The 9,362-nt window shown below is 49.6% G+C and overlaps 1 protein-coding gene across 3 annotated transcripts in view; it reads right to left on the reverse strand.

The window, feature by feature from the left end:
* Positions 1–6,963, reverse strand: part of SLC37A1 (solute carrier family 37 member 1) — a 77,970-nt gene extending 71,007 nt beyond the window's left edge. The window contains exons 1-2 of one of the 3 annotated variants that reach the window (XM_045036561.1): positions 6,878–6,944; positions 3,256–3,317 (exon numbers count right to left, since the gene is read on the reverse strand). The gene's annotated coding sequence lies outside the window, so the exon portion shown is untranslated. Of the gene's footprint in view, positions 1–1,337; positions 1,433–3,255; positions 3,318–6,877 lie in introns of those variants that run through there. The other 2 variants (XM_045036563.1, XM_045036565.1) reach the window with 2 other exon arrangements.
* Positions 6,964–9,362: the final 2,399 nt, after the last annotated feature.

The raw sequence follows: 9,362 nt of genomic DNA on the forward strand, positions 1-9,362 counted from the left end.
GACCAAGAACGGGAGAATGAGACCCTACTGTGTGTAAGATGAGCCCTGTGCTCGGGGGCTGGGGTTGCGATGAGAAGTAAGGCTTAAAACAAGGACCTCCTGTCCGAGAGAGCTCGGTGTCTGCGGAACCGGAACCGGGAGGCGAGGCCAGGATGCTCCAGGGAAGGAGCAGAGGCAGACGTTCCCAGAGGAGGCCTCCCTGGAGACAGCTCTGGCGATTCTGGGCTTCAGAGCTTAAGGAAATGCCTCAGGCTTAGAAAGCATCCAAGCATTAAGCATTATTAGAGAGGTAAAATCCGCGGGGCTCACTTAACTCGGAGAAGAGAAGCTTCATTTTATCTCCACTCATCAAAAACTCAGAATTCTGGCAGCTCTGGGGCGCTCGGCGGTGAGCGAGGCGATCTCTGCTCAATTATCTGCGTTGCTGCTGACGAACAGAGTGGACGGCGGTGGCCCGTCCTTACTGGAGGGGCACCCTGGGAACATCACCCTACCCTCCCGAGCGCCGGCTCTCACCCATGGTTCCCTGGGGCTGACGTGAGGGCGAAGGAGGTCACGTGTTAGGATGGCGCCTGGGTAGAGGTTTTTTTTACCTGTTTGTCCGCCGTGAATCCTTAGCACCTAGAGTCAAGCCTGGCACACAGGGGGCCCTGCTGAACCCTTGACGCTGACTGGTCACGAGCGTGCAGTGGCTCAAATACTGGCAAACACAGCACATCGGCATGAATGCGTAACGGTTCCCGGACACACACTGGGCGCTGGGTAAGAGGGGACTACAAAGTCCCTCTGCGCAGCTTATTTTGTGGGTTTGCCAGTTTCTTCTGAAAATGGAGCTCGGGGCACCTGGGTGGCTCGGTCGGTTAAGCGTCCGACTCTTGGTTTCAGCTCAGGTCAAGATCTCACAGTTTCGTAAGTCTGAGCCCCACGTTGGGTTCTGCGCTGACGGTACGGAGCCTGCTTGGGATTCGCTCTCTGCCCCTCCCTAATCACACCGTCTCTGTCTCTCTTGAAATAAATAAAGAATCCTAAAAAATGTTTAAATTAAAATAAAATGAAAATGGAATTTGATTTCCTGCCCCCGACCTTTAATGTAAGTCGTGTTAGGGTTGGGCTGGGGGGCCTAGAGCTAATGGAGGTTTTAAAGCCAAATGTGCTACAGGGCGCCTACGTGTTCCTTCACAGCCATCCCCCTGCTGGCAGACACGGGCGCATCTGTGACGGGACGTGCAGTGTGCCACGTCAGTGGCCGGGTACCAAAGAGGGGCCTGGCTGCCCGCGCCCAACTTCCTCCCGCAAGCATGCTCCTCGCGATCGCCGCTGGGCCGATCAGCACTTACTGGATGTGCCACTGTGGAATGTTCCTGAACGTGTTTATACCTCAGTGTTTCCTCCTCTAAGGCAGGGTCACTGAGCACTTCTCTGTGTGTAAGACACTGTCCCTGTTACACAGAGGGAAAGGACAGGGCGCTCACCATCTAGCTGGCATGAAACAACAGAGAACCTCAAGCCACGAAACCCCCAAATCCCCCCAAAGATCCTTAAACAGGTTACACATTTTCTAGTTTTAACTTAAAAGTTTAAAAAGTGTTTTAGAAAAAACAATCATGCATTTTGTTGATATCCCAACTTTTGTGAATCAAACAGGATTCTGAACATCCTATGGAGCCAATCAAAGGAGCGCACTGGTGAGATGAAGTCGTCTTCGCCCAACTGACCTTGCTTAATAGACGTGGGATTTTACATTTCCATCCCGTTTCGGTGGGGAAACTTCTAGGGTCCCCACACTGAGAACCTGCCCCTTTTGCCAGAAACAGCGGCAGTGGCACGGGTGGCAACCAGGACCCCCGGGGTGGCCCACAGGGGGTCCCAGCCAGGATTTCAGTGCCAAGTTGTAGTGTTCACGTGGTGTTTCAACCCTCTGTGGCTCTCCTCTTTGTGGAGGGGGAGGGAAACGATCCTGCAGCTCTCCTGACTACTTACTGTGCTTGGCCCCCAGCCTTTTAGAGGCTTCTCCTAGCAGCTGGATCATTAAAGACCAGGCCCGGAAGGGAGAGACAGACATAGTCACACGCAGGTATACCGGGGCCCGAAGCAGAGGCGAGGCTCGCACCCAGAGCCGAGGAAGCACTTTTGATGGTCGCTCCAGAGTAGGGATTGAAGGGGGTGCCCAGAAAAGACAGCTGAAAAGGTATTTCCTTAAAAACGTAAAGGAGTATAATCTCCTCAAGGAACGCTCCGTACCTCCTTCAAACTTGTATTAAACATTTCCACTCATTCTTTCATCAAAACTTGACTGAATGAAGATAATTTTGACATCCTCAAGGCAAAACGTTGTTTGGTCATTTAAAACACTTCTGAAGTGGGGCGCCTGGGTGGCTCAGTTGGTTGGGCTGTTGACTCCGGCTCAGGTCATGATCTCACGGTTCGTGGGTTTGAGCCCCAGCGTCGGGCTCTGTGCTGACAGCTCAGAGCCTGGAGCCTGCTTCGGATTCTGTGTCTCCCTCTCTCTCTGTGCCCCTAACCCACTTGCATTCTGTCTCTGTCTCTCTCAAAAATAAAAATAAACATTAAAAAAAAATTTAAAACACTTCTGAAGAAGCTCGGACACGTGTGCCATAGAAGGTACATGGTAATGGCAAGTGAGAAATGAAAGCATTCCCATCAAGTACAAATATCTGTGCATTTAAAAAGCCTGGAAGGATTCACGCCAAAATGCCAGGAACGGCCGGACCTGGGAGGCGAGGTTCCTGGTCGTCTTTCCTTTCTTCTTTATACTTCACTGCATTTTACCCACTTTGCAAAAAACACTTAGTAATTTTTAACAATTAGAGCCTTGACCCTGTGTCAGGCTCTGTGCTAGACTATGGGGGTCAAGGCCCTGGGAGCACTTAGGGAGGCAGACCTGGAGGCACCAGTCACGATTGTGGCAGGAACGCAACAGAAGGGAGGGGGCCCAGGGGCTCGAAGCAGGTAGGAAAGCAGCCCCCCAGGAGGCCGCGTCTGGGTAGGGTATTCAAGGTGAAGAGAAACATAGAATCGGGAATCGCGTTTCAGAAAGACAGAACAGCATACACTGATCTAGGAGGGCGTCCTGGAGAAAAATGATCTAAAAAATTAACAGTAGCTCATGTAGGTGGAGAATAAGCCTTTGGCGGAAAAGTGCTTGTCCTCACGAACACTCCGGGAAATACAAAGTAAAAGCACCATGAGATGCCCTTTTGCCCATCAAATTAGCAAAGGAGAGAAATGACTTACAGTAGGCACGGGTTCTGTGGGCAGCAGTCGCCGGGCTGGAGAGCGGGGCGGGGCCGGCCATTCTAGGAGGCAACACGGTAGTGCGCATTTAGTCTCCACGTTCCTCCCTCTGGTCGGTGAACCCTCAACCCGCACACAACCAAATCCCACACAGGTGGATTTGAGGTGTGGACAGAGACCTATGCACGCAGATATTCACCCGGATACATTTCTTCATTTGGGGGAGTGGGTTCAGGGTGACCACTGCATCATTTTGCTACATCGCTGGCATGTGGGAACACATTATTCTTCCGGATTCTTCCGGACGGAGCGAAGAGTATGTGGTCAGTGATTTAAAAGCCCGAGTGAAATACACACGTTCCATTTCTACAGCACGGGGCGTTTCCAGAGAGAGCATCTCATCCTCATTATCTTTGGTTCTCATGACCTTTCTGCAAGTTGGGCAGGACAAGCCTCGTTGCGGCAGAAGTCACTCAGCTCACAGGCTCCTCCCTGCACCTTGCTCAGAGAGCCTGATGCATCCTTAAGTCCTGCAGGGTGCAGCCCCTTGTCCCTTGAGATCTCCCTCCACCATCACTGGCCACACCAACGTCATCTGTGACGGCAGAGTAGGACCAATCTTACATATCCACTAGGACAGGGGAGTGACATCTTTTTTAGAATAGGGGTCCAAGATGAAGCCACAAAGCATCCGAGTTTTGGTAATTTTTTTTTCATAGCATGGATTAATTAATGTTGAATTTGTCCTAAATGGTCTGCACATTTTCCTCCTTTCCTCAGAGCCCCCTAATACCCAACCCAGGGGCCCTGCACACACACACACTGCTACAATTACTTAACTGATGTATTGAGAGGGCCCCTGGGAAATCAAGCCTGATTTCAGAGCGGTAAAAAACCCAGCTCATAAAGCAGAAGAAAAAGAGAATAAAAACTGGATGTACTTTCCTTTTCTTTCTCTTTTCCAAGTGTTGCGTAACTTCCAGTGCTGTTGCAAAATGATACCTAACATTCAGTTTGATCAGCTTGTGTTGACCGAACCCTTACCGTGTGCTGGGTGGTGAGAGCAGAGCACAGAGGAGCCGCAGCTCTTCCCCTGAGTTGCTGTCCAGCAGACAAGGCCAGTCTGCACAATTTCCAGACATCTCGCCTCCACCCCGGCTGACTCCACTAACCTCCCCGCCCCCCCCCCCCCCATGCACATTACTGAATGGTTTCGCTTCCTGGGTGGTCAGGAATTCGTTTTTGTCTCTTGATGACACGATTCTCAACATCCCTCATTAAAGCACATAACTCAGGCAGGTGTGTCTGTTTGTTTCTTCTTTGCTGACTGCCATCTGCATGAGAGAGGCGTGACTTCAAACTGTTCCAAGAGCCACTTGCGCTTAAGAATCTACAAGTCAAGGGCAGCCTGGGCGGCTCACAGTTAGGTGTCTGATTCTCAGTTTCCGGCTCAGGTCATGATCTCATGGCTCGTGAAGTGGAGCCCCACCTTGGGCTCTACGCTGATAGCACAGAGCCTGCTTAGGATTCTGTCTCCCCACCCCCCCCCCCCCGCCCCTCTCCTGCTCACACTCTCTCTCTCCAAATAAAGAAATAAATGTTAAAAAGAGAACCTACATGTCTATATATTTCCAGAAACTGCAGTCTCTTCCTGCCCTCAGGTGTATTAGCACTAATGAATACGAGCATTTAGTGAAATCTCTTCATCACAGCCTAACTCTGATCCTCACAATTACCTGGCTGACACCTTGGCAGTTTGATCCCTCTTTAGCAAGAAACGACAATTGAAGATAATTAAGATAAATTGGAGTCAAAAGTTCACCAAAGACCTACCGATAGAAGGTGCTTAGCTTACTACACAGTTAACACAGAATACTTATTAATAATAGCTTGCATTTACCAAGCACTCCCCACTGGGCTGAGCTCATTAGAAACATTTTATTCAGACATGGCAACGGCCCTAAGAGGGCAGTTAGCTAGATCTCCATTTTAAACATGGACAAACTGACCAGAAAGAAGTAAACAGAGCTAGGGTTCCAACCCTGCATCTGACTCCTATTCACTAAATGTCATTAAAAGTCTTTTATTTTTATTTTTTTTAATGTTTATTTATTTTTGAGGCAGAGAGAAAGAGAGAGAGAGAGAGCGCCAGCAGGCGAGGGGCAGAGAGGGAGGGAGATACAGAATCCTAAACAAGCTCCAGGCTCTGAGCTGTCAGCAGAGCCTGACGCGGGGCTTGAACCTACGAACTGTGAGATCATGACCTGAGCCAAAATCCGAGGCTTAACCAACTGAGCTACAGGCGCCCCTAAAATCTTTTATTTTTTAAAAAAAGAAGTTGCAATTCCTGTTTTTAAACTATCTGTTGGGGGGGGGGCTGGGTAGCTTAATTGGTTAAATGACTCGACTTTGGCTGAGGTCATGATTTCACAGTTTGTGAGATCGACCCCTGTGTCAGGCTCCACAATGACAGTGCAGAGCCTGCTTGGGATTCCCTCTCTCCTGCCCCTCCTCCACACACACTCTCATCTCTCTCTTTCAAAATAAATAAACTTAAAAAAATCCGTATAAAGTATCTATCTAGGGGTGCCAGGGTGGCTCAGTTGGTTGAGCAACTGACTCTTGACTTTGGCTCAGGTCATGATCTCACAGCTTGTGAGATCGACCCCTGTGTCAGGCTCCACACTGACAGCGTGGAACCTGCTTGGGATTCTGTCTCTTCCTCTCTCTCTCTGCCCTTCCCCCTCCTTCTAAAAAAAAAAAAAAGTTGCAATTCCTATTTTAAAATGTTTATTCTTTATTTATTTTTGGGAGACAACGAGACAGAATGTGAGTGGGGGAGGAACAGACAGAGAGGGAGACACAGAATCCAAAGTGGGATCCAGGCTCTGGGTGGGATGCGGGACTTGAACGCACAAACCACAAGGTCATGACCTGAGCAAGTCAGAGGCTTAACCGACTGAGCCACCCAGGCGCCCCCGCAACTCCCGTTTTTAAAATAGCTATACATCTACATCCGTATACCCACATATCTGTATCTACGTACCTATATCTGTACATGTATGGTCATATGTGGGTATACTTGTAACACATGCATACGTTTCCAAGAACATAAGCAATTTTAATACACAGCCTGACGTTTCCATAATTGAGATGGGTCTGAGTTCATTTTGTTGCTTATTCTCTGAGCGGCTGCCGCACAGGCAACACAACAAAACAGGCCTGCCGGCATGCCTCCCACCGTCCTCAGTTCTTAGGGCTTCCCATGCACGGTCCTGAAGAGCTCAGAAGGGACGGCTCCGGGACTCCCCCAGTTGCCATGGCAACCGCCAGGCCTCCAGCCCTCCGCTCGGAAGTGGGTCAGAAAGGTGTGCACGGTTGGGTAACAGACCCCCAGGAGGGCTTCCAAGAGCCCTCTCCCCCCGCTCGGGAGCACCCCCACGAGAGGGGCGCGGGGCACCCGCTCCAGTCGGGCCCCTGTGCTCCCGTTCTTTGTTTTGGAGGAGGGCAGGTGGGTAGAGAGGCGGCCTCCGTCACCCACACGGGGGAAGGGGCAGAAGAGGATTTCCTACCCGAGAAAGGGAGCTGGGCGGACCCGTGGGCGCGCCCCGTCCGCACTCACCCGAGGCCCGGCCGGCCGCGCCCGCCCGTCTTCACGGAGCGCCGCCTCTGCGCAAGCTCGCCGCGGGGGTGGATGGGAAATCCCTCGTGGGGGATGATGGGAAGAGCTCCCAGGGGGATGATGGGAAACGCCTGGTGGCGGGTGGCGGGGAGGGCCGGCTGGGGCGCGACGGGAGACCCTTGCGGGGGAATTACGGGAAGGGCCTCCCTGAAAAGGTTTTGAAGGAGCAGAGGAGGATTTCTTCCTTTTTTCCCCTCCTGGTGATGGCCTCACCTTTTTGCCCCTCGTTCCCCCCCAAAGAAAGGCAAAGGATGAGTTAAGCGAGCATTTTGAAGGCCTTCGGAGTTTGAGGGCGCTGCTCTTGTGATCACCGGGCACTTCGGGGTCACCTGGGAGTTAGGGGTCAAGCTGCCAGGAACCGGCTTGGCCCGATGAAGTCTTCCCGGGACTCCCCAGGTCTCCTGCGAGGGAGAGAGCCTGATCGGAGCCAGGGAACGCTTCTGGAAGGAGGAGTTTGGATCAGGTCCCGTGTTGCTGTGGGAGGCTGGGGAGGCGGCCCTGCTGTCACCCGGTATTGCTTTATTTGGACACTTAATAAACCTGCAGTGTAGTGAAATTACTGTAGATTGAAAGATGGGGGGAGGGGGAACTCTGACTACTGTGCGTGGGACAAAAGTTGTAAATTTTAGGGTTCACCAGTGCTATGGCCAGATACCCAGCTGCTTACTAACGATGTGATCCAGAACAGGGTTTGTTTATGCCACTTGCTGTATTTTTTCCAATCTAAAGCGTATTGAGCCAGTGGTTCTCGGCTTGGTAGATGGTTAAGGCCACTCCTCAAAAACCATAGTTACTCCTTTAAATCAGAGACCTGGGAGGCAGTAGGGGTATGAGCCTTGAATCCCGCTGGCTCTATGATCACAAGCAACGACTTTACTTCTCTGTGGCTTCCTTAACTGTATGGTGGGGGAATGGCAGCACGGGTTTAATAAGATAATTCATATAAAACTCTTAAAACACCACCAGCCCAGGGGCGCCTGGGTGGCTCAGCGGGTTAAGTGTCTGACTTAGCTGGTGTCATGATCTCGTGGTTCGTGAGTCTGAAGCCCACATCCGGCTCTGTGCCGACAGCTCGGAACCTGCAGCCTGCTTCGCATTCTGTGTCTCCCCCTCTCTGCCCTTCCCCCCCTCAAAAATAAATAAACATTAAACAAAATTAAAAACAACAACAGAACACTGCCAGCACAAGTTGGAACTTAGCAAACCGTAGTTACTGTCATTGTTAGAGCAAATCTGAAAGTTGAGTTTCCGACAGTTTCACATGCGTAAAGGCAAAAATTTATTTCCGTTAGTATTATCATCACAGATTTCTAACATTAAAATATTGTTGACGTTTTTTATTATGAAAAGACACAATTGTAGTCAGTGTGGCAACCGTCAAACACAAAGTAGATCTTAATCATCTTTATCCCAAACACCTGACTTTTTTTTTTTACAACTTTTTTTCTTTGCAACTAACAAATAATGTTAATTGTAGGGTCTTGTGTGTTAATCAGCTTGTAAATTGTTTCTTTGTTCAGTAAATGATGTGTTTGGGCCTGAGATTTGGTTAAGATCGCCATCTTCCATTCTGTCACTGTTTCTGAAGGAAAGGCCTGCAAAGTGTGTGTGACCTGGGAGATCTGTGGATGTTTCCCTTCTTGGATGTGGCATCCACAAGGCTGTCGGGCAAGATCAAACTCTGTTTCCTCAGCCACTCCTCCCCTACTCTGACAGCAACAACAAATAACACACCTTGGGGTGGGTGTGTGGGGAACTTTCTATGAAGGATGTGTGATTTCTTGGTAATATTTTTGTTGTTAACATGATGTAGCTATCACAATAAATGACAATACATTCATAAAATATTATCTTTGGTCCCTGTGGCGGCTCTTGGAGATTAGAAGGGCATATTCTCGTCAGTTTACAAAATAGGAATCCGAGCCTCAGAGGGCAGCTGAACTGCCTGAGGTCACCAAAGCCATGGGGACCCAGAATTGGAACTTGGGCATTCTGGCTCTAGATGAGTACTGTTTCCACTGGACAATGATGACTTTAGGACTGGTCTCCCCCCTCTCCCCATTTAGGTCAATTTTTTTTGAGTACTTAAATGGGTTTAAAGAAATAAAACTATTGGGCTATTGTTATTGCTGAAGGTACTAAATCTCAAAAAGCAACAGTATTTAGATTTAAGATGACACAGTTATTTGTATAACTTGCAAAAACACATTAGAAATCAGATATACAAATGTATGATGGCCAAGTCGTATAGAAAAATAGAACTCTGATGCACAAGCTACAGCCCAGGAAACCAAACCATTATTTATAGAAACCAGCCCAAAAAGCCAGTGTGCTGTAAGTCAGGCTTGTCGGCAGTCAGTCCTCTGTCTCTACCAATTGGTCTAGGAGCAAACCATAACTTCTGTAACAATTGGCCAGGACTTGA

Source organism: Felis catus, chromosome C2 (genome assembly GCF_018350175.1).
Source record: "Felis catus isolate Fca126 chromosome C2, F.catus_Fca126_mat1.0, whole genome shotgun sequence".
Classification (NCBI taxonomy): Eukaryota; Metazoa; Chordata; class Mammalia; order Carnivora; family Felidae; genus Felis; species Felis catus.